This window comes from Equus quagga, chromosome 11 (assembly GCF_021613505.1).
Source record: "Equus quagga isolate Etosha38 chromosome 11, UCLA_HA_Equagga_1.0, whole genome shotgun sequence".
In the NCBI taxonomy this organism is placed as follows: Eukaryota; Metazoa; Chordata; class Mammalia; order Perissodactyla; family Equidae; genus Equus; species Equus quagga.
The window spans coordinates 87,609,924-87,637,892 of record NC_060277.1 but is presented as its reverse complement, the minus strand read 5'-3'; positions in this window follow the sequence as shown (position 1 = coordinate 87,637,892).

Here is a 27,969-nt window from a genome sequence, read left to right as displayed (position 1 = left end):
CTACCACCACCCCTATCTACCTCTACTCATCTGATTTTATCCTTTTAAATTAGGACGCTGAAAAATAAATATGCCAGGGGAGAAAAGCACTTTCAAGTGCAAAGGGGTCAAAATAGAGAGATGGGAGCAAAAGAGCAGACAGAGGAAATGAAGTCTTGAAGAATTACTTTATTAATGCAGAGAAGAGAAGACAACTGCTATTTAAAACCATGGCTACAGTTGGAATTGGATTGATGGTTTATGGTGGGTTAAGTATCACAAACAATTTGGGAGGATTGAGAACAGTTGCTAGAGAGAGGAAGTGAGTACAAAGAAAGAGAAGCTCGGCCACAGGCAGGAGCCCATGGCACTTCATTGCTAGAGGGGGTCCAGGGTGAGGTTAATGATGACACAGAGGACAGAAGATCCACAAGAGAAGAGAGTTGAAGGAGAACAAGAGTTTAGCAGAAGTAACAAACAAAAAAATCGCAAGGTAAGTTATTAAGGCCGGAAGTCTTCCATTTGTCCCTGGAGTTGTTTGGAGTACTGTCAAGCTTCAACCATAGGTGGTCTTCAGGTTCAAACCACTTCTACTCAATCTTAAAAGACAAAGTGGCTCTAGGACTTGGAAGCTATCAAGGCCCTTGGGCTTCAGGTTTTACCTGCTTGATACTTTATTTTGCAGGCACAGTTCAAGTGACTACTTCTCTAGTCAGCAATAAGAGACATACTTGATAATGTGGGTGGGTATTCACTTCTCTGAACCCTACCAAGTGTGCATGACTCAAGACATTCCTTTCAAGCTCAAAAGGTAAGAGACTAGGAAGGTAGCAAAACAGAGTAAGATACCACGAGATAAGAGAATGGGGAGCTCAGATGATGATCCACCCCTTCACTCACCAGGTGTGTGACCTGGGACGAGTCACACAGCTTCTCTGACACTCACTGTCCTCATCTTTAAATTGAGGACATGGGACCAGATCAATGGTTTTCAACCCTTTTTAAAGTTACATGTGCTGTACTATGTGTTTAATAGATGTTACCTTTCATAGAAATAATAAGCAGGCAAAACAGATGGTAAGATTAAGATATGCACGCTCAATTTTTTGGTTTTGACAACAAAAATAGTGATGTTAGTTAATATTTGAGGTGGGAGTAGGTAAATTAAAGTAAAATTTAAGATTCTGACAGAGTTTAGGGAGAAGTGAGAAAACAATTTTGTATTTTTAATATGCAAATTCTATTTTTTATTTGTTTACAAAAATGCAATTTGAAGGGACAAGCAGCAGCTTCTGCATCTCCTAACAATAGGGTACGGTGCCATTGGCTCAAAAATAATGCCAACAGTCATGCATAGCCTTGTAATGCCAGTTGACAGTCATGCATGGCTTAAGGATGGGAATACATTCTTATAAATGCTTCTCATCATTGTGCAAACATCACAGAGTGTACTCACACAAACCTAGATAGTATAGCCTGCTACACACCTAGGCTATATGGTACTAATCTTATGAGACCACCATCACCTATGCGGTCTGTTGTCGACCAAAACATTGTTATGCGGTGCCGTAACTATATTTTCTGTCTCCTGTTTTTCATTTCACATCTTATTTTCGATTTGTAGTACTGATTTAAAAGCCACATAACCTTATTACACACTCATCTATCATTAGTAAAAGCAATTTAAATTAATCTCTTTCTTTGATTTTGGGGAGATTGGTGAGGACTACGAGTGTAAGTGCACCACTCTAGGTTGTGGTGCAACACGGTTCCAGAAATGTTTAAACTGGGTCATCATTCGGTAAGAAATAATTCTTATCTTCAGCTAAAATGCAATTAAGTCTAAAGCAAAATTGTGTGAAGCCTTTTTGAACATAAGAAATCTTTTCACTCAAAAAACCCACTTCTAATTTTTTAAATTCAGTTTCATCCCAACTCAAGTCTATTTTGTCTATTTTGCGTGGGCATGGAATAATGGACGTATGTTGTACTTGGCATCCAAAAACCCAGATTCTGATTCTAAATGTACAATATACTAATGTGTAACCTTGGACACATTGTAAAACCTTTCTAAAATCTCAGTTTTCTGCCTTGTAAAACTTGTACTACTCCTCCTACACAAGAAGGCTGCTGTATGGTTCAAACAGATAGTTCGTTTGACAAGTATTCATTATATTCGCCACAGGAACTGAGCACCGCTCTAGACACTAGGGCCACAGCAGGGACTAACCAGACGCGATCACCTCCCTTCTGGGGCTCACGTTCTAGTGGGGAGACATGGTCAATAACAATCTAAGTTGTACAAAGGAGATACAACAAAGAGAGTAATGGAAGTAAGGGAGGTTGTTCATCAGGGGTGGTCGGAAACAGCCCCTGCAATAAGGGGGATAGTTGAACAGTAAGGTCTATTTTTGTTACAAACAGCAAAAACTTGATTAAACCTAGTCAAATCCATTGCCACCCCCAATAAATGTATGACTGTCCCTGAAAAGCCCAGCAGGGACTCTCACTCAGAACCATTATATTCAGCAGTTCAAACCATGTCATCGAGATTCTCCCATTCTCTCTCTCCATGGCTAGGCTTCATTTTCTTCTACTTTGTCCTCACTCAGAGGCAAGTCTTCTTGTTTTTATTTTTTCAAATCCTGGAAAACATGTTCCCCAGACATTTAAGACTATCACGTCCTTAGAACTTGTTAACTCAGAAGTGACCCTTTTTTTCCCAACAGTTCCAGGAAAAGTCTCAAGGAAGGTTTTTTGCCTGGCCTGGCTTGAATCATGTGCCCATTCCCGAATTAATCACTGTGGCCACTAAAATATGAATTATGAATTGTAATTAAGATGTGATTCTTTAATATTTCTCTCCTTTTGTTCTGTTTGTTCATGTTGGCCCTGCTCTTTCATGTTGTTTTTTCTAAATTGTATGATGATCCCAAACTTCTCTGATCAGATTTATAAATGAAGTTCCGGGTTGATTATTACAGGTGTGTGTTGCCTGGGCAGTTATACAGCTGAATTCTGCAACAGGCCTCTTTATATAGGAGCGCTACCTGTGAACTCTTTCTAAAGGACTCAGACACATTCAGAAGGGCAGCTCTCCTTTCCAGCTGCCTTGGTGGAGTGTAGGCAGGCAACACTGGGTTCACCTTGACTGTCAGTTTAGGGACATCTTGTTCTGGGGGTAAAATGCTTTAATGCATTTAACTTCTCAGCAGAAGTAACTTTGTCCCTTGTGGAATTCTGGCATATGTTTTGGTATTTGCTTTGTATTTGTTTTTGTTTAGTTTTTAAACCCCATGCTATGGACCCTTCTCAAAGAGGTATTTACTTATTTAGGAAACTGTCGTTACAGGGGCAGACTCCACATGCTCTGTGCTCAGGGATGGGTGGGGCATGGTTCACTGGCTATTCAGCAGGTGGTCCTTGAACTATGGAAGCCAAGTGTTTTGTCACCTTTTATGCCTCACGTGTGTCACCAATAGCTTAAAGAAGAAGATAATGGGTGGGAGGGAGAAGCAAATCCTTTTGTTTTTAAAGCTGGGCATCGTCTGTGCACAGTCGTCCATGATGAGGGTTCTGCCAATGCTCAGGAGCTAAATTCTTAATATTCTGTCTACTGCCTGAGCTGCCTTTCTCCAAATTGAATGCTCCCTGGATGCCTGTAAAAACTTAATTAGCTCATCACCAGAGACCTTGATACGTATTCCAGAGTATAAGGAGTATGTAGGAGTTTGGCAAGAAAAGACCAGGTATTGTGACGGGTTTGCCTACTGGGTACCTTGGACAGTACAAGACTCTTTACCTAAGACTGGGGTAGGAGAGGATGATGTACCACTTGAAGATTCCTCTAGCCCACAAGGGCATCTCATGAGGACACTCATTTCCTTAGCATTCCCCATTCTATCTCACCTCTTCCACCTCTTCCCTTCTCTTTGCTTTCTGGTTTCTTTTATTCCTCATCCAATCTCTTTTTTGATTCCTCAAAACTCCATAGCCCAAATAGTCCCCTGAATATCAGGACCACCAGTGACTTTTATCCTCGCCCAGTCTGCTGTTCTAAATGGAGGAGGGCATTGGTTGTAATGGAGCATAGTGAACGCTTTTCCTTGCAGTCTTCCTGCCTGTGAACTCGCACGGCTATCCCCTCCCACACACAAGCACACACACAAGTGGGTATGCAGGGAGGAGGGAGCTCATTCCCTGAGGACCACGGGGAAGAACTTCCACACAGCTCCGCAGTCAGTGTCTCTGAGCGTGTCCAAAATCAAGCATCTTGTTAGAAAGAAGATAAATTTCCTTCAGAAAATTCGCATCCGGTCTACAACAAAAATTTCTACTCCTCTAATTAAAGGCACTCTGATCCTTTTTCTTGTGTACTGATTTCCTTGGTCTTTTTATGATAAAAGAGAATTCTCCTCCTCTGAGGACTGATTGACTTTGCCAAGCATCTTATATTACCTGGTAATGAATGTCACTTTACCCAAACTACTTCTAATCACAAAGCTCCCCACTCCATATGAGAGATGGCCCCTTTCAATGTACTAATTTCTCTAGGATTCGTCTGGGAAGAATATTGCTCCCTTCTCTCAAAGTATTTTTCCATTTAATAAATATTTATTGTGTACTCACTAAGAACCAACACTGTGCTAAGGGCTTGGAGAGAGAGAGAGAGCAAGATAAAGGCCTTGTTCATTGGGAGATTAAATGACAGTAGGGGAGACAGATGAGAAATGAGTAAATAAAATATTAACAGATTTAATTAATCATGTGAGCAATCAGATTGTGGTAGAAATATAAGGAGGACATACTCTACATGGGGTTGTCAGAAGAGGAGATAACTTTTGGGTTAAGATCTGAAAAATAAAAATAAGATGGAATCAACTATGTGAATAGTTGAGAAGGCCTTTCTAGACAGAGGGAACTGCAGATGCAAAGTTCCTATAAAGTCATACACACTTGGAACGTTCTTGAAAGTGATAGAAGGCTTATGAAATGAAGGCATAAGGACAAAAAGGAAATGGCATTAAGATGGGGAAGTTCTACAGAGGTCAAAATGATTAGGCCATGGCAATGAGCTGATTTTATTCTAAGCACAAGAGGAAGCTATCAGGATTTTTAAGGGGAAGAGGGGTATGTTACAATCTGAATGACGTTTCAAAAATATATGGAGGTTAGATTTTAGGGGAATACGAATAAAGCAAGGAGAAGAGGCAGGATGCTCTTTCTTTAGCTTAGTCAAGCAATAAAAGTCAAGAAGAGTGGCATTGCAGAGGGCAAGAAATGGAGCGAGTTTAGAGATATTTTCAAATAGAACAAATAGGACTTCTGACATTACAGGTGAGTGAAAAGGGAAGGAAAAATCAAGCATAACTGAACTATAACCTTCTCCTTGATCTCTATTATTACTGTTTTAGAGTTATTTAACCTCTATGAGCCTTAAGTTTCTTCAACTTCAAAATAATGGAAATTTTACCTACCTTATAAAGTTGTTCTTAATTTAACCTTAGTTAATATATAAAAAGGATTTAGAACAGTACTTGGCATATAGTATATGTTATGTAAGTGTTGGCTATTACTGTTAAAATACACTATTATCATTATTATGATTATTTTAATCAGATCAAAGCTGCTGTCTATTCTTTCAAATTGTCTATTTTAAATTTTCCTGTCTGCTGTTCCCTTCCCAGTGTTTCAGCATGGTTATGAAATTATTCTTTCCCAGTTATCTTTTTTCTGACATTCCAATTTTGACATTTTCTTCCTGAGGAGAATAGGCAGATAGATTAAGCTCGTATGCTTGGGACGCTATCTTGAAATGGAAGGTATTTCTAATTTTTCTATTACTGAATGACATTCGCTACTCCTCACCCCCGAGGTGAAGGAAGTAATGAAACATTCTGACCCCAGGAGTCACCATTCCCAGTAATTATGTGGATTTTTTTAAGTCGTTCCTTCTCACTTGAACGTGGACAAACGTAGCAGGAGTGTGTTCATATTAGATATAGTGCTGAAGACCAGCAACTTTTTGTCCAATGTATTCAGAAATGTCTGAGGTGTAGACTGAATTTTAAAACAAATGGGCACCAGAACTAAGATCCAGGTGTCGGAAAGAAGGCTTGAGTTGAGAGATAAACCGAGAGGTAGCCATAGGTACTGATGAAAATCAGAGAATGCTACAAAAGCTTCAGGACCAGGAAGATAAGGTCATCAGCCAGCATGCAGGGGGCAGTGGTCACCAGATACCTTGAAGTCTTGATTTTAATGCTACAATGTACAGGTGAGTCAGCCTTACTTGAAATGCCCCTATGTTTTCCATTTTGCCATGCTACACATCCCAGTTATCCCTGCTCACCACTCAACCTGTTAGCTCATCTGGTATTTTACTTTCATCTCTCCCCTCTATTACTACATTATTCTGAGCTTCTCCTTTCCACATCCAATCTCTTACTATTCTGCTTCCTAGTAATACATTCAGTGATATCTGGAAGGCTCATATTATGGGAAAAACATATATCAGAAATAATCTACCTCCCGAAGATTAGCTCATTCACATGGCCTTGTCTGAAACTTAGTTCTCCACAAAGGGCATCCCTGATACAGAAGCCCTCTCAAGACAAAGCTGCCTTTTCTAGTCCAATATATGGTCTTATCTTACTGAATGTTCCATGTACACTGGAATTCTATAGCTGTTGACTACTATGTTCTGTAAATGTCAAATAGGTAAAGTGGGTTGAAAATATTTGAATATTCCATACCCCTGTTGACTTTTTATCTATCTGTTTTGTCACTTACTGGGAGAAGTGTTAACATTTCCAACTATAGATTTATTACTCCCTTCAGTCCTGTCAGTTTTTACTTCTTGTATATTGAAGCTGTTATTAAGTACATGCACATTTAAGATTATTTTATCTTCCTGATGAATTAACTGTTTTAGCATTACAAAATGCTTATATTTAATTCTGGAGATACTTTTTGTTTGAAGCCTACTTTCTCTGGTATAAAGACACTCCAGTTTTTGTATGATTAGTGTTTTCATGATAATATTTTCCTAACTTTTTAACCTCCTGTGATGTTATATATGATGACTATCTTTTGTAAACAGCATATAGTTAGTTGGGTGTTGCTTTTTTAGACAACCTGATAATCTCTGCCTTTTAATTATAATATTTTATCTATTTACATCTAAATATAAGTAGCATCGTGGTTGACTATAAGACTACTGTCTTGCTAATTGTTTTCTATGTAAACTATCTGTTCTTTGTGCCATTTTTCCTTCTTTCCTGACTTCTTTTTGATCAAGTGTGCATTTGTTTAGTGTTCCATTTTATCTCCCCAATTGACTTTTTTGTTAGTGCTTGTTCTAGAGCTGACAATATATTACTTTAACTTATCACTGTCTACAAGTTGATATTACGCCATTACACATATAATTTGTGAATATTACAACAGTGTAATTCAATTTAACATCTTCATACCATCTTTGTGCTAATTTTGAAATACATTTGCCTTGTATGTGTGTTTTAAACCCAACAATGCATTATTATTTTCACTTTAAATAATTGTCTCTTTAATAAATTAAAAAGCAAAAAAATTATATCTTTTATATTCAACCACATATTCACCAGTTCTGGCTTTCTTCATTCCTTTGTACAAATCATTTTTCTCCGATCTCAAGGGCTCCCTTGAACATTTCCTATGGTACAGGTATGCTGGTGATAAATTCTCACAGCCCTCATCTGAAAATGTTTTTATTTCACTTTTATTTTTGAAGGATATCAATACAGTAAATAGAATTCTAGTTGGAGAATATTTATCTTTTTTTCAGCATTAAAAAAATGATCCATTGACCTATGGCTTGCATTCTGATGAGAAACCAGTGGCCAAGGTTATCGCTTCCCCCTGGAATATAATAATGTGTCTTTAGTTCTCTGCTGCTTTCAAATTTTTCAATTTATCTTTGCCTCTCAGCAAAAGAACTATGATACGCCTAAGTGTGCATTTCTTTGTGCTTATCCTGCTGGGCTTCTTCTTGGTTTTGTGAGTTGATATTTTTCATAACATTTGGAAAATTTTCTGCCATTATTTCTTCAAATATTTTCCTGTTCTAATCTCTCTCCTCTTCTCTCCTGTGACTCCAATTATACATATATTATAATACGTGATATTGTCACATGGATCACTGAGGGTCTTTCAGCCTTTTCTCTTTCTATGCTTCAGTTTGGATAGCTACTATTATTCTGTCTTCAAGTTCAAGTTCAAGTTTGATAGTCTTTCCTTGTTGGATCGCCCCTCTATTGTTAAGCCCACCCAGTAAATTTTTCATTTTAGATTTTACATTTTTCAGGTCAAGATTTTCCATTTCACTACTGATGTCACCTATCTAGTTACTTATTATATTCATATTTTCCTATAAAATTATTAAACATATTTATAATAATCATTCTAAGGTCTTTGTCATAATTGCAAGATTTCTGTCACCTTGCTGCATGTTTCTATAGATTTTTTGTTTGTTTGTTTTTTGGTGAGGAAGATTGGTCCTGAGCTAAGATCTGTTGCCAGTCTTCCTCTTTCTGCTTGAGGAAGATTGTCCCTGAGCTAGCATCTGTGCCAGTCTTCCTCTATTTTGTGTGTGGGATTCCACCACAGCATGGCTTGACAAGCAGTGGTAGGTTGAAACCTGGGATCTGAATCTGAGAACACCGGGGCCGCCAAAGCAGAGCACACAAACTTAACCACTATGCCACTGGGCCGGCCCCTCTATAGATTTTTTAATCCTGGTTTTGAGTCATATTTCTTGCTTCCTCACATATCTATTAATATTTGATCATATAATACACATTGATATGCTACATTGTTGAGAATATAGATTTGCTGCCTTCCTTTACAGACTCTTACATTTTGATTTGTTACAAAATTAATTTATTAGCACATCAGCTTTATTTTTTTGTCTTATTTTTCAAGCTTGTTAGTTAGAACTCCAATATCTTAGTTCAAATCTGTGTTCATCTTAGAATCTCAATTCATCTCATAGCTTCCATTATCTATTACCCGCAAAGTCTGTAGTCAGAGAATCACCTTGAGCATTAACAGCTTAATAGTTCATGGTAGAATCAAGACAATTCTTATGCAGATTTCTGGGCCCCCTTCTCTGTGCAACTTCCTCCTTTCTGGTAGCCTGCCCAACAGCTGGATATCCTGTCTTCTCAGTAACTCCAAAATCTGATCTCTGTCTTCTCAGCTTAGAAAGATGCTCTGGTCAACATAGGCTCCACCTCCCTGCACTGAGGTCCAGAAGTTTCTCCAGGCAGAAAACCAATGCAATTGTAGTACTTACTTCATGTGTTTTCCTCGTCTCTGGAATCACAGCTCTATGTTGCCTATTCCCCAATGTCTGAAACAAGTTGTTTCATATATTTGGCCGAGGTTTTTTGTTGTTTATGGGGGAGAACTAATACGGAACCAGGAACTCAGTCATGGCTGGAAGATCAAGTCCTAAAGCTGCTCTTTCTTATCACTCTACTTATCTCAGGGCCTCTGTAAAGTATAAAATGCCCTGTTCCTTTATGTTCGAGCTATTTTTTAATATATAAACATTCCTCATCACAGTCAGTAAACAATTTCCTGATCTTCCACTCTCACTTATTGAAAAATTTAGCCCCTTGTTTGTAGACTTATTCTTTATCCTCTGGGTTATCAATATCTTAAGAGAACTCAGTGTACATCTAGTGACATAAAACATACTGATCCTCAATTCTTTGATTTGCTTTTTCTTCAATAGCTTTCTGTTCTTCTTCAGGCCTGTGACTCACTTTTATCGCTACTCTCTGAATTTTGTCATCGCTTGAAATATATTCTACCTCTTAAATAATAAATTCAGACACACAGGTCTTCAAACACAGCCTCCTGTATTTTCACTAAACGACTTCCAGATCTTCAGTCATTTGACTTCCTTGGGACCTCTAATGCATACATACATCCTCTTTCTCCCTACCAACTCCTTCTGACTGAATTCCTTTTGCTGTGCAGAGATTCCATTTCAAGAATATTCTTTTCAATACCATCAGCAACCTCATTTATTTGAATTGTTTTGGTAGGGTAGGGTACAACAAAATAAAACATAATATTCAGTTTCCATCTGTCTGCCTCCTCTGCACGAAGCTGGTAAACATGGGATAAAAATAGTACCTTACTCAGATTAGTGGTGCTGAAATTTGTTTACGATTCCCAACTTCCCATGAGGCTTCAATTTGTCACAACATTCCTGTGTTTCTTTATGTTCCTTTCTCATTTACCACAGAAACTATATCAAATATATTTACTTTCTTCTTATCCCTGACTCCCTCCTCACTATCTCATACTCAGTCAATGCCTTTTCTCTGAACGGCAGTCATCAACTGATAAGATTTCAATTGCTTCCACCAAACTGACCAAAATCAACACCCATCTTGTCCGTCTCTCCCATGACAATGGAATGTGTCGCTTCTCCTGCTCCAGTTTCATCATCCCACCCATGATATGGACTGTGAACTGCTTTCTTGATTTCTCTGTCTCTAAAGATTGCCTCTCTGTGGAATGGCTTCTTTCTTTTAGCCTCTAAATATATTCAAGTCTCTCTTCCCATAAGTCTCTCCTGACTCCAGGTTTCCTCTAACGCTACACTCTTTCTCTCCTCTCTCTCATAGAGAGGCTCTGGAGCCAAATTATCTGAGTGCACATCCCAGATTGGCCACTCCCTAGTTAGTTACGAGTAATACAACCTTAAAGTTAATTTAACCTAACTGTGGTTTCTCCTCTGTAATACCTACCTCATAGATTAGACTAAATACTAATAAATACGAAGCATTCGTAAATGCCCAGAAAATAAAGTATTGTGTATAATAATATTTATTACTGTTAGTTAAGCCAAACTTCCTGAGAAGAGTGTTAATAAAAGTTGTCTTCACTTTCTTATCTCCCTCTTACTTCTCAGCAATCTGGTAGCTGTGTCAAACGTTTGGTGAGATGTTCTTATTAAGACTTTTGCTCAATCCAACAGGTATTTCTGTCTTTATCTTACCTGACTTTAAGCAGTATTCGACATCGCTGATCACTTCTTACTTCCTATAGCAGTCTATCCTTTTTATTTCTGTGAAGTCACACTCTCTGGGTTTTCTTTTACCCTTGAGGTATTCCTTATTACTATATTTTGCACATTTCTTTTTTTTTCATTGTAAGTGTTTTTAAAAGTCTTAAATGTCAAGTTCTCCAGAATTCTCTTCTAAGTCCTCTTATCACTATGCATATTCTCCTTGATCTCATTACCCTTATGCCTTCAATATACCTGCTGATTATTTATGAATCTCTGTCTTTAGCTAAAATCTGTCTCCTGAGCACCAGATTGATTCAGCTACTAAAATCTCCACAGGAATCTTAGATTCAACACATATCAAATTTAAAACTCATCTACTGCTTCCCTAGGCTGGTATCCTCTTTGTTCCTAAGCTCACCCTAGCACAGCCAATGGGCCCTGCAATGAAGAACTCCAGGGGCCACCATTCATTTTGCAGTAAGCCAGTCCTTGCCACTCTGGCTTCAACTCTAGCTACTTTTTCTTAGTCCTCAACAGTCCAGTCATACTGGAAGTTTCTCAATTGTGCTATACTTTCTCTTACCTCTAGGCTTCTAGTCATGCTTTTCCCTCTCCTTGGAATAATCTATTTATTCTTTTTACCAGGAAGGCTTAGCTTAGTCCTCCTTAAGATCCTAGATAAGGATTTGAGTCCAAGTAGTTTATTTAGGAGATGATCTCAGAAGAAATGGTAGGAAAGTGAGTGAGACAGAAGGGAAGGAAGGCAAAACTGGGTGTATTAGTGAGCACGTCACCACTATGGGCAATGGGAACTCAAATCCACTGGGAAGCTTTGGGATATAATGTGGAATACCTCTTAGAATAGTCCCACTTAAGAAGCAAGGTAGCTGGGCTACTCATCCTCCATGTCTTGTCCCTCCTTGGCTAAGAGCATTTCCAGAAGGACCAGTTGTCCAACCTGACCATGGACAGAGCAGGCAGTCTTGAGAAATCCCTAAGTTAGAGCACGGCAGGTACTAGAAGTTGAAGGTCATCAGTCTGCACTGATATATATATATGGGGATATATATGGGAAGCCAAATCTCATCACTGATACTCCTTTAAGATCCCTCTCCTGTGCACCTTTTGAATTCCTTATTTCCTTTATCTTGCCATTTATCACATTTGAGTGGGAAAAATTACAATTAAACAAAAAACTACGTTAAACTATACGTCTAGTTCAACATGTTTTCCCTAAGACCTGACCCGCAGTAGGTACTTTCTATACCTTTTTGACTGAACTCTCTTTTGTTGGATGGGGTACGTTACGTTTGGTAGCAGTAATTACATCCCTTTAAAGATTGTTCCAGGTGTTATAGACTTTTATTCACTGCTTTCTGCCTCATTCAGGTAGAAAGGTTGGTATTTGGAAATAAATTTGCAGTAAGGTGCAAGTCACTGTTTGAGACATCAAAAGGTAATTGTTAAAACATGGTTTTCTTACATCAGGTAACCTGTGTCTAGTTTATTCTTTATCATTAACCTTCCATCCTGAAATGCTGTCTCAAAGATTTCCTTTGAATGCTTACATTTGATAAATGCCAGAAGAAAACATTTATGCTATAAAATAAGTGGAAATGTCATTTTTAATATGTTCCAAGTGCTTGGCACCTATACTGATTGGGTCTAATTGTATTGTCTTGTGAAATTTCCTCTCCAGAGATAACTAATTGGAATGATGTTGTAACAGTGAGTTCTGGGTGAAATAATCAGACATTTCCAATCTGAATGAATGGCTTTTGTGTCAAATGTTGCAGAGCTGACCTATTATATGTTATTTCCAGATTTATGTATCCCAAACAGAGTTTAGTTCTATTTTTTTCTTCACTGCTTCCATTTTTTGGCAGGGAAAGTCATCACTTCCTTTGCCTGCTCCAAACCTTCAATGGTCCCCATTATCAAAAGAGACAAGTCCAGTGTCTCTACTCTAAAGAGCGTTAATGCCGTATTTCTTGTTTGTTTCTCATTTTCTGTACTTTGCTGGTAACATTTAAATAATATTTTTGAGGCTCCAATTATTTTTGCATGCCAATCACTGCACTTGGTATTTCACACATGTGTAGTATTTCACACATAATATCATATTTAGCCCTTAGAGCAAATGAGATAATTGTCCATGTAGGAATAGATTTAGGTTGAATAATGTATGGAAAGGCTGTAGAGATACAACTAGTATGCGAATCTGACTCTAACTCAAAGCCAGGACCCTTATCCTTGACATCCTGCTGACTCCTCCAAGATTTCTCTGATGGCCCACACTACTTCAGACACTAACAAAGAACATCTCACTCTGGTGTTGTAAATCCCTACTATAGTTTCTTTACACATGAGAAAACTGAGGTGCCACAAGATTAAGAACTTTGCCTGAAGTCACATAGACTCTAAGTGGTAGCTCCCTGATTTGAGCCATGCATATCTGAGAACAAAATCTATTTGTTCTTCACTCTACTATATATTCTCTTTATCTTGGAAATTCTCCCCTTTTATTCTTCTCCAGTGGAACGTGGAGGATAGACCTATCAATATACCTATCCTCCAAGTTTCAGTCCAAATACTTCCCTGAGCTCTTTCCTCTGAACTCTAATAGGACTTACCAAACTTACGACTTACAAGCATTGCCTTGTACTATGATGACATGTAAAAAAAAAATACAAATAGACTGACTGTAATATAAGGATATTTGCACACACACTACCTCATTTGATCACATTTGTCCTCATTATCTCAATTTTACAGAACAAATTGAAATGACTTGCTCAGAAATTAGACATCTGCTACGCCGTCAAGTTATGACTTGAACCCGTCTAAGAGCATACACATTTTTGCATTGGAAAAAACTTGAGAGCCAGCCCTGATGGTCTAGTGTTTAAAGTTCAGTGCTCTCACTGCTTCTGCAGCCCAGGTTCGCTTCCTGGTTGCAGAACCACACCACCCATCTGTCAGTTGCTGTGCTGTGGCAGCAGCTCACATAGAAGAATTGGAAGGACTTACAACTAGGATATATAACCATGCCCTGGGGCTTTGGGGAGGAAACAAAAAGAGGAAGATTGGCAACAGATGTTAGCTCAGGGCAAACCTTTCCCTGAAAAAAAAAAGGGGGGGAGTGGGAATTACAGAATAAATTACTAAGTCTGTGATGATTCCTACTTCAGGAGTTTAGGAAATGAAGAAGAAGAGGGAACAGTAAGGGGAAAAGTTCTGAGGAAAACTAGGAAAGCATGATGGCCTGGAAGCCAAATGAAGGAAGTGTATCAAGGAGGATGTGGTGAGCATTTGGCTCAAATATTGCTGATATGTCAAGTAGAATAAGGAATCGATCATTGGATTGGGCAATACAGAAGTCATTGGTGACCATCATCAGACTGGTTTTGGTGGAGGGAGATAAACACCCTATTGGAGTGCAATTAAGAAAGAATGGGGAGGAGGATTTGAAGACAAGGACTATAGCTAACAGCTGCAGAGAGAAGCACAGAATTGGAATGGTAGCTGGCATTGGAAGAGGCATCATGAAAGTTTTGTTTAAGATGGTGTGTATTTTGGGGGCATGATCCAGTAGAGAATGAAAATTTGAGAAAATAGGAGAGAAGAGAACATTGCTTATGCGATGTTCTGGAAGATGCAAAAATAAATGGCATCAAGTATAAAAGTGGGAAGGTTAGCTTTAAAGAGGAGCAAAGATAGTTTATTTATGTTAACAGTCATGAAAGGGTATATGGAAACAGATGCTGGATGGTGGGTAGATGTGTTGATGGAAGTCTATAGAAGTTCTCTTCACATCACCTAATGTTCTTAGTGATGTAGGAAGAAAGGTCTTCAGCTAAGAGTAGGGTAGGGAAAGTGTGAGGGTTTAGGAGAGAGGAAGAGGTATGAACCTTGTGTCTAAAAGGTGAGAGCGTGAAGGGATTATCATCCTCATATCCAACACTTAATAAGATTTTACTGTGCTAAGTATTCTACTGTCATATTTCAGTTAATCTCCATATCCATGATGTGAGTTCATTACTGTTAGCATTCACATTTCACAGATGAGGAAACTGAGTCTCTTAGAAAATAGATGACTTACCCTAAGTCACATAGCTAGAAAATGATGACATCAACATTCAAATCCATCCTATATGATTTCAAACATGACACTTTTTATTATCGTACATTGCCTCTCCATGTTCCCTTGGGCATGCAAGGGTCTTAGAAGAATTTAAAAATACAAATTGACTCTCTTTTATGGTGTTTGACAGAATATATCAACATAACATCTGGTTGTTAAAAAAAGGTATTTGATGGAACCCTCATTCTGAAAAATTAGTAAGAGAAAGAAATATTCTAAGTTCAAACACAAGTCCTTGACTTCCCACTGTTATTTCTCTTGATATGGAAACTAATACTCCATTTTTTTTAATATTGCAGACGGTAAGAAGTTGTGATTATTACAGTACTAATTTCAAAGATCTGTACATTCTACTTCCAACAGCACAACCTAAGGTTGTATTTGATTTTTAGCAGCTGACAACTTAGTTTATTTTGATTTTAATAGTTGTGTTGACTAGGGATGTTTTTAGCAGCAAGTAACTGAAGAATTCAAATAAATGTGGCTTTAAAAAAGAGATTTTTTTTCCCTTCTTATGCAACAATCAGTCTAAAGATAGACACCTCCTAGCATTAATTAAGCATCTCCAAAATATCAGCCCCACATCTCTGATTCTCTTCGCTTTTTTCTCATGTTCACAAGATTAGTGCCACAGTTCCAAGCATCATAATCATTGAGGCATAAAAAGAGAGAAATAGATGCCATAATTAACAACTATTCTATTAAAAAAAAAGAAAAGGTTTCTGAGGAAACTCCTGCCCTAGCGGACATCCGCAGACATACCTAGGAGATGTTGCAGATTTGGTTCCAGACCACCACAATAAAGGAATATCACATTAAAGTGAGTCAGACAAATTTTTTGGTTTCCCAGTGCATATAAAAATTATATTTACACTCTACTGTAATCTATTAAGTTTGCAATAGCATTATGTCTAAAAAAATGTACATACCTTCATCAAAAAGTACTTTATTGCTACAAAATGCTAACCATCATCTGAGCCTTCCGTTAGTCATAATCTTTTTGCTGGTGGAGGGTCTTGCCTGGATGTTGATGGCTGCTGACTGATAAGGGTCATGGTTGCTGAAGGCTGGGGTGCTGTGGCAATTTCTTAAAACATGATGGCAATGAAGTTTCCCCCGTGGATTGACTCTTCCCTTCATGAACAACTTCTCTGTAGCATGAGATGCTGTTGATGGGATTTTATCAACAATAGAACTTCTTTCAAATTTGTAGGCAATCCTCTCAAACCCTGCTGCTGCTTTATCAACTAAATTTAGGTCTTATTCTAAATCATTTTTTATCATTTCAACAATCTTCACAGCGTCTTCACCAGGAGCAGTTTCCATCTCAAGAAACCACTGTCTTTGCTCATCCATGAGAAGCAACTCCTCATCCGTTAAAGTTTTATTATGATTGCAGCAATTCAGTCGCATCCTCGGGCTCCACTTCTAATTCTGGTTTTCTTGCTGTTTCTACCACATCTGCAGTTACTTCTTCCACTGAAGTCTTGAACCCCTCAAAGTCATCCGTGAAGGGTGGAATCAACTTCTTCCAAATTCTTGTTAATGTTCTTAATGGAATCCAGAATGATGAATCCATTCTGGAAGCTTTTCAATTGACTTTGCCCAGATTCATCAGAGGAACCACTATCTATGGCAGCTATAGCCTTACAAAATGTACTTTTTAAATAATAAGACTTGAAAGTCAAAATTATTCCTTGATCCTTGGGCTAGAGAATGAATGCTGTGTTAGCAGGCACGAAAACAACATTAATCTTTTTGTACATCTCTCTATTAGAGCTCTTGGGTGACCAAGTGCCTTGTCAATGAGCAGTAATTTTTTTTTTGAGGATGATTAGCCCTGAGCTAACATCTGCTGCAAATCTTCTTTTTGCTGAGAAGATTAGCCCTGAGCTAACATCCATGCCCATCTTCCTCTGCTTTATCCGTGGGACACCTGCCACAGCATGGCTTGACAAGCAGTGCAAATGTCCACACACGGGATCCGAACTGGTGAACCCTGGGCCGCCAAAGCGAAACATGCGAACTTAACCACTGCATCATTGGGCTGGCCTCAATGAGCAGTAATATTTTGAAAGGAATCTCTTTTTTTGGAGCAATAGGTCTCAAAAGTGGGCTTTTATTTTATTTACAAAATATTTAGCAAACTATTTTGTAAAAAGATGTGCTGTCATCTAGGCTTCGTTGTTCCGTTTATAGAAAACAGACAGAGCAGATTTTGCATAATTCTTAAGGACCCTAGGACATTGGAATGGTAAATGAGGACTGGCTTCAACTTAAAGTCACCAGCTGCATTAGCCCCTAACAAGAGAATCAGCCTGTCCTTTGAGGCCTTGAAGCCAGGCATTGACCTCTCCTCTCTAGCTGTGAAAGTCCTAGATGGCATCTTCTTCCAATAGAAGGCTGTTTCTTCTACATTGAAAATCTGTTATTTAGTGTGCCCACCTTCATTAATTATCTCAGCTAGATCTTCTGGATAACTTGCTGCAACTTCTATATCAGCGCTTGCTGCTTCACCTTGCACTTTTATGTTATAGAGACAGCTTCTTTCCCTAAGCCTCATGAACCAACTTTTGCTAGCTTCAAATTTTTCTTCTGAAGCTCCTCACCTCTTTCAGCCTTCACAGAATTGAAGAGACTTAGGACCTTGCTCTGGATTAGGCTTTGGCTTAAGGAAATGTTTTGGCTGGTTTGATCTTCTATCCAGACCATTAAAAATTTCTCCGTATCAGCCATAAGGCTCTTTCACTTTCTTATCATTCATGTGTTCACTGGAGTAGCACTTTTAATTTCCTTTAAAAACTTTTCTTTTGCATTCACAACTTGGCTAACTGTTTGGGGCAAAAGGCCTAGCTTTTGGCCTGTCTTAGCTTTTGACGTACCTTCCTCACTAAGCTTAATCATTTCTAGCTTTTGATTTAAAGTGAGAGCTGTGCGACTCTTCCTTTCACCTGAGCACTTAGAGGCCATTGAAGGGTTATTATTTGTCCTAATTTCAATTTTGTTCTGTCTCAGGGAATAGGAAGGCCTGAGGAAAGGAAGAGAAAAGGGGGAACAGCCAATTGGGGGAGTAATCAGAACTCACATAATATTTGCTGATTAAATTTGTTGTTTTACATCAGTGTGGTTCATGACGCCCCAAAGCCATTACAATAGTAACATCAAAGATCACCATAACAAACATAATAATTAAAAGGTTTGAAATATTGCAAGAATTACCAAAATGTGACACAGGGACACAAAGTGAACAAATGCTGTTGGGAAAATAAGGCAAATAGACTTGCTTGACATAGGTTGCCACAAACCTTCAATTTGTAAAAAGTGCAATGTCTGTGAAGCACAACAAAGTGAAGCACAATAAAATGAGGTATGCCTGTATTCACATTTCATGAGCCAGAAGTGTCCCCCATGTGCCTACTCACAGCAAGAAGGGCTGCTAACAAAGCATAGCCAAGGAGAAAGGATTGAGAATGGATGTTGGGTTTGTCAACCAAGGGTGCCTACCTCAATAATCATTTTAATTTTCTAAATACATCAGTTTTACAGCAACGAGCTTCTGCTGAGCCAAGGCCTTTCAGTCTGTGTATATATAATTTGATCATGGAATAACAATTGTAAGGTTTTTAATTCCTTTGTAAGAAAACCTTATTGGATTCTGACCAGCGTTCTTATTTAATGATAAGTTTGAACCTTGATTAATAATTCTATCATAGTGGTAACTTCCTAAACTGGAATCATATGCAAAAATTATAGGTGCTTTTGTATCTCTATCAACATCACAAAACTGATAGAGTTATAGTCACATGACAGTAAAAAGGGAGCTAGCCAAAAAGGCAAATATTGAGTAGAGAATATTGGAGTATAATGGTAGCGCAGTTGCAGAGAAATCAGGATGAAGAACAAGATCTAATTATACAACATTATCTCTTTTTTAAAATTTATATTTTATTGACTTGCATGATTATCCCCATCTACTTCCAAATTAGATTGAAATAGATTTTAAAAATCACGTCCATCCTTCATATGAAATGAGAACATAAACATGCATTTTGACCTTTTCATCCCTATAGGGAAGACACTGTTTTGTGTGTTAGGGAGGGTGTAGTGAAAAACTAAGACGGTAATAACTACAATCATAAGCTGAAATCACTGAGTGCTGACTTTGAGACAGATAGTTCTAAGTGCCTTATGAATATTAACTCACTTGATCTTTACAACATTCGAGAAAATAAGTACTATTAACTCACCCCATTGTGCAGATGAGGCACAGAAATATTGACTAATTTGCTGAGGGTCACAGACCCAGTAAGAGTAAAGTCAGAATTTAAACCCAGGAAGTCTGGCTCCAGAGTCCACGTACTAATCTTTAGACTACTTGCCAACAAGGATATAGTGGTTTAAGTCAAGGGACCAAATAACTTTAATACAAGTCTCAGGAATTTTTGACAAAACAACATGACAAAGAAGGACCAAAGGATAATCAAAGGAAGGAGCAATAGCCAAGGTTTCATGGAGATCACAACATATGAAATGGGCCTCAAGGATGGACTTAATTTTAATAGGTAGGAATGGTTTGAGGACAAAGGAGTCTGGGAAGAATAGACATCATAAGCAATAGCAAAACATTGAGAACCTGAGGAAGATCGGGTAGAAATGAGGGCCCATCTTGGTCTGCGTGTTAGGGGATGAGGAGGAGAGGAAGCACCAAGATAGTCATGCAAATAGCAATGAACTTGGGATCAAGAGATCCAAGTCTCAGTTCTGCACTTATGTACTAGACAACCTTGGTCAAGATCCTTAATCTCTCTGGGCCTCAAAGAGGAAGAAAAAGTACACCTAACACTGTTGTTTTGAGGATTAAGTGAGAGTGCAAATGTTCAAATTAATGTTGACTGAAGCTAAATCTGGGTGGAAAGTAGGTTGTGACCATATTGAGGAAAGATGTGACTATCACACTGAGGGGATGCCACTGAAGACTTCTAAGAAGGAGAATGAGAGAGCGCCATGACCAGAATTGTCGAGAGCTCAATCTAGAAGCAGGTATAGGATACACTGGAGTATGGAGAGGCAGGGGTGAAGACCAAGAAATCAGATGAGTTTATTTCAATAGGTTTTGATATAATGAAGACCCAAATTCTATTTCTAAAAGTTGGACTTGAAATAAAAAGAGATTTCAGAAACAAATTGATTTTGCACTTGATTTGGATGAAGAAGGGAGAGAAAAGAAAACTCAATCATGATTCCGAAACCTTAAAGCTCAGACGACTAGGAGAATAAACCTACCACCATAAACAAAAGAGAATCTGGAAAAAAGTTCTTGGGAAAGAATATGGGTTCGGTTCAAGGTTTTGGTGAGACATCCTGGGTAAGTTATCTGCAAGCAGCTGAACATGTGCATCTGGGACATAGGAAAGAGGCAGGGATGAGAAAGTATGTGGTAGACCAGAATAATAGACCCTTAGTGATGTCCACATCCTAATCCCCAAAACCAATGAATATATTAGATTACATGGCAAAAGGGAATTAAATTTGGAGATGTAATTAAGGTGGATAATCAGCTGACCTTAAAATAGGGAGTTTATTTGGGACTATCCGGGTGGGCCCAATGTAATCACAAAGATCCTTAACAAAAAAGGAAGGCAGAAGAGAATTTTGGAGCTGATGTAATGTGAAAAGAACCCAACTGGCTACTGTAGGCTTTGAGGATGAGCAAGGGGGTCACAAGCCAAGGAATGCAGGCTTTCTAGAAGCCGGAAAGTGCAAAGAAAAGAATTTGTCCCCTAGAGCCATCACAGAGGAACACTGTTGCCAACAGCTTGATTTTAGCCCAATGAGACCTGGATCAGATATCTAACCTACAGAACTGTTAAGATAAATTTGTCTTCTCTAAACCATTAAGTCTGTGGTAATTTTTTACAGCAGCAATAGAGAGCTAACACAGAGTGACTTGGGAAAACTCGGGGTGGAGAAAATAACCAGAAATGGTGTGAGTCCTGACACTTCATGAAAGTGTCTGATTGCAGCTTATCGAGCAAGCAGGAGGTGGTAAGCCCTTAGAATGGGTGCACAGATTTCTTGCTCTTAGACCAGATTACTGGAACCTCAGGAGCGTACAAATCATTTCATTTGCTATATAGAACCTAGAATCATCCAAAAGCAAAAAAGAAATGATCAAAAATTATCTTAACCCATTCCAGGATCCCCCTCTTCCCCAAGTCATCGTGCATGTGGGATAAATAATTCCATCTTGGGAAGGAGGAGAAATTGATCAAACAGGCATTTTAAGTTACGTAACCACTGAAAGAACAGAAATAGAGAGTAGAGAAAATTTCAAGCTCCTTCTCTTCTGAAACTGGCACTCTACTTTCTGGAAACACCCAGCTTTTCTAACATCTCATAGCATCACCATGGGTTGCATTTGTGTGCCAGGTGGGTGTTGGTCCACAGTGCAGAAGGAGAAGCAGGATTGTCTGCGGCCTCCTTGGATACAGGGAACATCTCAGAAAATTGCACCTCCCTATTGACCCAGCTCCACGGAGGGTCATTTCTCAAGCTATTGCTGGTCGCTGCCTAAATCCGCTATAAAACTGCCCGCTCAGTAGGATATTGTTACCTCCAGATGGACATCTGTGTGAAAGAGAACACAGAATATGGGGCAGACATCCCTCTTCTTTGTAGCTCGGATATTTTGTTTCCCAAGACACAAATCCACGTCAGAATGCCAGATTTCCCCAAGTGGCAATAACAAAAGATATATTTAAAACTGTTTAATATTCCCTCCTCCAGGTGACAAGGAAAAACAGAAAACAATGAATGAATTTAAGCAAGTCCCTTTATTAACTAATCCCAGTTGTTAGCCATATTTTCCTTTTCTAGAAGGGCAACTCATTTCTCTTTTTCAAGCCAACACAGAATAAATCTCTACCCTATTTTAGTTACTCTCCCACCCACAATATCTCCAACACCCACCTCGACCTCATAGCATGAATGAAACCCAATGCAAAGCAAATCTAAGTTTTTCGGCCAATACTTATGCCAAAGGTGATGAGAGAGAGAGGGGGTCCAAGGCTTTGGCAGAACAGTCCAGGGTGGATGTTAGCGAATCCGCTCTGCCCTCTTTAAAGTGCAGAATGAGGATTCTTGCTGCCTCTCCAATGGGTAAATATTTAATTCAACATAAAACACATAAAAATAGCTCTTGTACAACAAATAATCATTCTCAGTGCCTGTGCAATCTAAGTCCAGAAAAATAATAATTTTTATTAATGCCACAGATATGCTCAGATCCCTGTTCACAATAGGAATCATAGTTTACGGTATTATCCAGAGAATTCTGTGTCCTTCCAACACCAGCAAGTATTTCTCCCTCTCTGAATCTCTTTATTAATCTTCAGAATTCAAGGCTGGGATATGGGACCTACTGGTATGAGAATGTGCATCCACTGATGTTTACATAAATATTGGGCAAACGTTTACAAATTGACATTTTTCTCTTCTCAGGTGATATAAATTTCTAGTCAACAACCCTATGCTCAGCTGACTGTAGGGCAGGGTGTATATGAGAATATGTTATACAATCTCTCTAATTCTATGGGTGAATATTCTTTCAGATGGAAGCAGAATGCTGACAAACTTTTCCTGATGAGCAGTTTGCTTATTTTCTGACATCATGACAATAACTGGTGAGGAAGGAAGATGCAGTGTGCAGGAAACACATCAAGGGACTTGAAAGCTGCTTCCACCTGCTTCCGTCTTTATTGGAAATCCTCATGAGCCTCAGTGAAGGCTGGATCCATTTAAGACTGCCTTTTTTTCCTTTTTTTCTGGGCTATGTGAACTATGATTGCAATTAGCTTGGACATCAACATTGTAAGCGGGTGAGAGCTAATGGTTACCAGGTCTAAACACTCACAAGATAGGCTAAAACTGACAGTTTTCATGTAATCAGCTCCATGCAGCAGCCACCTCGGGCTGTAGTTCTGAGTATGGGACATCTGGAGCTGCACTTTAATTGCTGGTTGTAATAGTTGCACAGCTGTTTGTAACATTTCTGGCTATGTTAATCATGGCTGCAGTCATGCTTATCGGAAAGCTACACTGGAGAGGCCAATGCATGAGTATCGGCAGTTGTTGACTTAGAAAGTCGCATTGTATATTTCCTTACTGAGCATCATACAAAGAAAAATCAAAAGTGCAAAAAGAATAAAGTTTAATAAAAATCTCAATTCATCAATCTCCAAGCATATCTGTGTCCAGAAACATGAACAGGTCATTTCCTGAAACGTACAACCAAACCACTCAAAGGGAGGGTCTATCACTGTGTTTCAGGAAACTCACTCACTGTGGAAGCATGAGGGCTGTTTACCCTCATGTTTGCCTTCTTTCACCTTCTTTAAAAACTTATATCTATCAGAGCATTCTTCAAGAATTGAATGTGATATATGATAGAAAAAAGTAATAAGTTCCAGAGAAGAGATAAGAACCTCCATGCTCTGGACTAGACAGAAAAATGTCTGTTTCTTTCCCTACATGCATAATGAGTTCTCTGTGCTCTAACACTGTTCAGAAAACTCTGGGCCTAGAGACAAGTTACAATTTCCACTCTGCACTGCCAATTGGGAGATCTTGGGCAAATCATTTTGCTTTTCTAAGCCTCAGTTTCCTAATCAGTAAAAAGAAAGAATTGGGCTAGATTATTTGTGAAGTCTTTTGCATCTCTCATATCTTTTGTATGGACCTGACTTTTTTTTCTTTTTGGTGAGGAAGATTGGCTCTGAGCTAACATCTGTTGCCAATCTTCCTCTTTTTGCTTGAGAAAGATTGTTGCTGAGCTAACATCTATGCCAATCTTCCTCTATTTTGTATGTTGGACACTGTCTCAGCATAGCTTGATGAGCAGTGCATAGGTCTGTACCCAGGATCGAAACCGGTGAACCCTGGGCTCCTGAAGTGGAGCATGTGAACTTAACCACTACGCTGCCAGGCCAGCCCATAGACCTACTTTTTAAAAGCCACCTCTCTGGAATCCCTAGTTAAAAAACAGAAAGACGCAAAATTCAAGAAACCAGAGGAATAGTAAAGGAAAGTTCTAGAAGAACGACTGTAAAACAAGGCTTAGAGAACACCTAATTTAGGTTGGAGCAGATGACAAGAGGTGTCTGAGTCTCCAGGTAAGCTATGAACTAATGCTTTTTGTGAAAGAAAATTATTGATAGATACTGGACAAAGCTGTTGAAACATGGGGAAACAAAACATTGATGCCTCATAAGAGAGCAAATGGAAAAAAATAGTGTAAAAAAATTTAACTAAGAAAGGAGATGTTTTCATAGCATACTTTTTGGCTGAACAGAAAAACAGCAATCATAATAACACAGACATTGATTTTTGATATAACAAAAAACCTAGAAGATAACCATATTAGAAAAACAGAAAAGGGAATTTAGGATGGAGGTGGGTATAGGAGCTAAATCTTTATCCACATTTTTACAAATAGGCTGTGAGTTCTGGATAATGTCAAACTGATAAGTATCTAAAACTGATAAATCAAAAAGTTACAGTACAGGCACATCATTTAGAATAAAATAGAGTAATTACAAGAAGAAACAGCAAAATTAAACTCACAAAAAGAATGAAAAACAGTTGGTTTGAGGGAGCAGCATTGTGAGGTGGGGCAGGGAAATCTATGATTTGGTACAAGCCTTTTAAAATGATTTGGGTTTTTTGACCACATATATGATTTACGCTGAAAAAATAAGATTTAATCTGAAAGTAAATAAAAGCTTCTCTTTCCATTTCAGCAGTGAATATCAGTTAGAGATATTAACAGACTAAGGATCAATTATGGTATTTGATGTTTCTGGGAACATATAATTTAGAACATTAGGATCCTCAGGGCTCTCATGCTCTTTCGTGAACAAGTCCACGTCTTCATCGCGCTCTTTAAACATTCTGTTCCCGTGGCCAGAATTTGCCTTCCTTCGGCTCTTTCTTCGCCTATCCAAATTCTTTCTACATTTTAGAGAACAGCAAAAATATTTCATTTATAAAGCATTTTTGGTTTTAACCCTCCTCTTGTTTAGTACATTTTGTAATGTTGGTGTAGCACAATGAAACTAGCAAAGCTCTTTACTTTGACCAATCATTTATTTGTTAATGCACACATTTATTGAATTTCCACTCAAAGTCAGGTATTTTGACAAGGAGGGGTGTTAAAATGTCAAGATAGTCTTACTGGCCTCCTAGAGCTTCAAGTTTTCTGGGGAAGGCAAATAAACATAGAAGGTATGTGTTAAAGATATTTGCTTTGTGTGTGGTTATTCAACCTTGCGAATGAGATGAAAAAAATGAACCACAGTTTCAAGTTTAGATGTTGGAATTTTTCTCTGCAAATCTCACTGCTTCTGTAATGAATACATATAAGCTTAAAATATATTATGACTCAAAAATTCACCCATAAGAGCATGATTTATTACTCTGGTTTCCTTATGTAAAATAGTGTAGCTAGACTTGGTCTTCCTCTCTTCTGTTCTCTTCATGCCCCTCCCACCTTCAAACAAGACAGTCAATCAACCAATAGCATGAAGCTGTCTCACTGCGTCTGCTTGATCTACAGAAAGGGATGGTGGGTAGGTACCCTATAAATGTCCAAGGCTTATTCACAGACTGGGGCTTCTGTGATCAATTTTACGTCCATCCCCCTGTGCTGGTTCCCTGTTGGTGTTTCAGTTTCTTCTCCCTGGAAAGGAAAGATGACATCCTTCAACAGAACTACAGTTCAGTAGGGAACCCAGCATCACTTTCACTGCAAAGCACATCTATCCTAAAAGGAAATATGTTTGAACCCTTGAGCTGGGACTCAAACCCAGGTCTTCTCATTCCACAACCTGCGCTGATTCCATTCTTCCATGCAACCTCATTTTATCACCCATTGCACCTCAATGGATTGTCAGTCTTTAAGGGCAGTGAAAAGATCTTATTTATCTTTCTGTATCCATGGCAAACAGCACAGTGCCCTGCATATTGGATGCTCAATAAATGTTTGATGAAATGAAATATCCTCTATAAACTTTTAATGAGAGTACTTTCTCTGAAATTGAAATTATACTATTTCTTGCCATTTCATTGTCACTTAAATATATTTCACATTTTTCTCAAAAACCACTCATACCATTTCTAGGCACACTAAAACTTCCAAAAGTCATGTTTCCTATGCCAGACCCACAAGAGAAGTCAGAATGGAAGAAAAATCATTTTAAAAATTCCTTTGGGGAAACCAGGAACAAAATGAAAAGACAACCCACAAACTGGGAGAACATATTTGCAAATCATATATCCAAAAAGGGGTTAATCTCCAAAATACATAAAGAACTCACACAACTCAACAACCAAAAAACAAACAACCCTATCAAAAAATAGGAAGAGATTATGTACAGACATTTTTCCAAAGAAGATATACAGATGGTCATTAGGCACATGAAAAGATGTTCAGCATCACTAATCACCAGGGAAATGCAAATCAAAACTACTTTGAGTTATCACCTTACACCTATTAGAATAGCTATTATCACCAAAACAAAAAATAGCAAATGTTGGAGAGGTTGTGGAGAAAAGAGGACCCTCATACATTGCTGGTGCGAGTACAAACTGGTGCAGCCACTATGGAAAACAATATGGAGATGTCTCACAAAAGTAAAAATAAAAATACCATACAATTCAGCCATCCCACTACTGAGTATTTATCCAAAGAACCTGAAATCAACAATGCAAAGAGACTTATGCACCCCTATGTTCATCACAGCATTTTTCACTATAGCCAAGAAGTGGAAGCAACCCAAGTGCCTATTGCCTGATGTTTGGATAAAGAAGATGTGGTATATATATACAATGGAATACTACTCAGCCATAAAATAGACAAAATCGTCCCATTTGCAATAACACAAATGGACCTTGAGGGTATGATGTTAAGTGAAGTAAGCCAGGCAGAGAAAGGCAAACACCATTTGATTTTACTCATATGTGGAAGATAAACAAACACATGGACAAAGAGAACTGTTTAGCGGTTACCAAAGGGAAAGGGGGTTGGGGGATGGGCATAAGGGGTAAAGGGGCACATATATAAGGTGACTGACAAATAATACCATACAACTGAAATTTCATGATGTTATAAACTATTATGACCTCAATTAAAAAAAACTCCTTTGGTTCTCTAGAGTTTACATGAGAACCGGACATAAATTATTTCTCTTGAGAAACCCGAGTGGGTATTTGCTTTTCTAGCAGCTGAAACACAAACCTATACCACTTATGCAAGATCACCCAGTAACCTGAAACCAATGGAATAAAATATTCCATGTTAAACCTAAGGCCTGGAGATATGCCCAAACTCAACGAATAAGAAAATACGTTACAGAGTAACAATCTAAAATCCCAGGGAAAGAATAGTGGAGAAAAAAAGGCAATATTTATTTGAGATAACAATCTAGATAGACAGATAACTAGTTGGAGGAAAGGAACACCTTTCTTTTTTTCATAGTGCTTCTCTTTCCCTCCTTTTGTTTATTTTTTTTCTTGGAAGGTTGGCCCTGAGCTAACATCTATTGCCAAACTGTTTTTTTTTCTCCCCAAAGCCCCAGACATAGTTGTATATCCTGGTTGTACATCCTTCTAATTCTTCTATGTGGATGCCACCTCTGCACGGCTTGATGAGCAGTACTAGGTCTGGGCCCAGGATCCAAACCAGCGAACCCCAGGCCGCTGAAGATGAGTGGATGAACTTAAC